The sequence below is a fragment of the Apaloderma vittatum genome, unplaced genomic scaffold (assembly GCF_000703405.1).
Source record: "Apaloderma vittatum isolate BGI_N311 unplaced genomic scaffold, ASM70340v1 scaffold38077, whole genome shotgun sequence".
NCBI lineage: Eukaryota > Metazoa > Chordata > Aves > Trogoniformes > Trogonidae > Apaloderma > Apaloderma vittatum.
The window spans coordinates 1-2,765 of NW_009728607.1; positions in this window are offsets into that span (position 1 = coordinate 1).

A 2,765-nucleotide genomic window follows, 5' to 3' on the forward strand; every position below is an offset into this window, starting at 1 on the left:
GGCGTGAAGATGCGCCTGAAGCGTTCAGGGGGACTCGCTCGCCACCCGCCTCTGCCAAGCATCAGTCTCGCTCTCCCTTCCTGGGCAAGCTTGGGGCTTTGTCAAAGCACCGGGGCTTGGCCCGGAGAGGAGCTCTCCTGTTCCACCTCCCTCAGTATTTCCCCTTTAGCGGCTTGGACTTCAGGTGTTTTTCAGACTGTGCCCCTTTCCAGGTGACATCAGCAGCCGGCTCTGAAGTCCACGGAAAGTTAACACAGCCGGGACCATCACGTAACACCCAGCGCAGCGCAGAGCCTGCGGAAACCAGACTGACACTTTGCACTCAAACCCAGAGAAGAACGGGAACCAGGATGACTTGTCAGAATGCGTATTTCTACACTCTCAAAGCCCACGACCATTTATTTTTTGGTTGCTTAACCACGAGCTAGTTCACTTATTTGGTGTTTCACAGAAGCCAGCATACAAACATCCTCTACAAGGAAATTATTCTGATAAAAACAATTTATGAAGCAAAAAGCAAGCAGTTCCCCATTTTATTTGCAGTCAGGTGGTGCAGCGCACGCAACTTTCCATACACCACCTTCTTTCAGTGCTAAGAAAATAGTTTCATTAATATCAGTTCTCACTAACTTTTCTGAAGCTTGTTTCACCCGTGTGCTCACCCCTCCCCTGCTTGAAACAGACAGAAAGGTAACGGACTTCTAGACATGAGAAGGGTCGAAATGCAGATAAACCCTGGGAAATGCTGCCCTGAATTACAGAGCTACACCCATGGAGATGCAGAGCTGCAATGAATTCAGTGGTACACTGCCAATCACATGGAAGTGCTAATATATGCCAAAAATCTTCAGTGCACAACTCCTAAACTGGTATAATAGGGGGATATGTAATGGCAGGTGGTGTTACAGAATCGTCATGGAAAGAAGGAGCGGGCTTTGCTAATACAATATGCCCATCCTTCGTGCTGACGGGTGACGAGGGGTCAAGCTGCTAATGAAGGTCTGCTCCATTGCGGCTGGAGGCTCAGAAGGTGGCTGCTTGAAAATCTCTCTCTTCCCCCATGGTGGTATATGGGCTGCCGCTCTTCAGGTCACCGCACGTACACATTCTTCCAAATCCTAAAGCACTGGACAAAAATGAAGAAAGATGCCCCAAAACAGGCTTTTGATAATTCATGAAACAGGAAAACTGTGCCTCCAAGTCAAACTGAGGAGTACCACAAAAACACAAAAGGCGCAGGGTACCGCAGCATGAGCTCATGCTACGGGCGATCTGCATCTCCAACAGGCTCCCTTCAGCTACCGTCCACAAGACGTTATGTCTGTCAAAATTAATCCAGAATATGCAAAACTTGCTGGTTTGCCTCCCTGCTTACACTGGCCCTTTACGCCCGTATCTACGCTGCAGCGCTGCGATAGCTCCTCTCCCCTTCTGCAGTGCCATCTTACCCACGACCTGCCAAACTCCGTCTCCCTCGTGGTGTTACACGTGCGTGTGGGAGTCGATAGCGACAGGGAGGCAGAGCTGAGCCTCGCTGGCAGGCGAGCCCCAGGGCAGGCCCCCCTCCTCCATGAGCTCTTGCCCCATCTCACCCTGGGGCATGGCCCAAATAGAGCCTTCCTCGGCGATACGCAGGTTTTTTTGTGCGAACCGCAAGAACGCGCTTCCATTTCACTAGAAGCAGGGAAATGTGGTTTGGTACGTCTCCATTTTCCCAGCCTGATATTCTCCTGCCTACTGTGGGGGCAGAGGGAAGGCCATAAGGAGGGCAGCTGCAAAAATCTGCATGTTTCCCTCTGAAGTAAGCGCATGCTAAATATACTTCGAGAGAGAGTTATTCTAAAATAGTAAATTAAAAGGCCTAAATAAGAAATTCCAAACAAAAGAAAAACCTTTGAATTATGAATAAGTAAATAGAAGATTACTAGGCACAAAGTGGAAAAAATATATGACAAATTTATGGGCTATTTCTTTACTATGCAAGTAAGGAGTCTAATAAATAAAAAAAACCCTACCAATATTCAACACAAAAAGATGTAACTAGTTTTAAAATATTTGCCACAACTGCGATGTTTATTTAAAAAAATAAAGCAAAACATTGTGACACAGAAAGAGCACTTGTGCCTAGACAAAAGATTCAAACCAGCCTATGTACCATCCAATACTTAAAAATCAAGCAAACAAAAAACCTCAACTAGCTCCTTGCCCAAAACCCAAAGTCACTCCCCAAATCATTATTTGGCTTTGACTACTTAAAACCAAGCAGCCAACCTGCCTGCTTTCCCTGTGTTTTCCTCTCTAGGAAGGGGAAATGGTTTTAAATGTCATATTCCAGTTGGGACTCTTTCCATATATTTATATATATGGACATCTTGTGTACATTCTCTTTCAGAAGAGGGAGGGTTCATATAACCTAAAGCAGCCTCTATCACTTTAATGTTTATTCTCAGAATACTGCTATTTATGACACCGCTTGTGAGTTGTGTGATTCAGTTATCAGCATAGCTGAATTAATTTTCTTAAGGTCAATTGTCTTCTGTCGATATTAGGGTTTGGATAAAATTGAAAAGAAGCTGACAAGGACACGTTTTAGCATTTTGGTTTTTGCATTTTCTCAGAAATCAGTGCTACTACCTTTTTTTTTTTAATCTCAGTAAGAGTATCTCATAATCAATGGGAGACAAGCTTCATAGGAGAACGTTTGCTGTCCAAGCAATTAATATCTCAGTAGTTTTACAGTGGGTAGAAATAAAACTTCACCAATG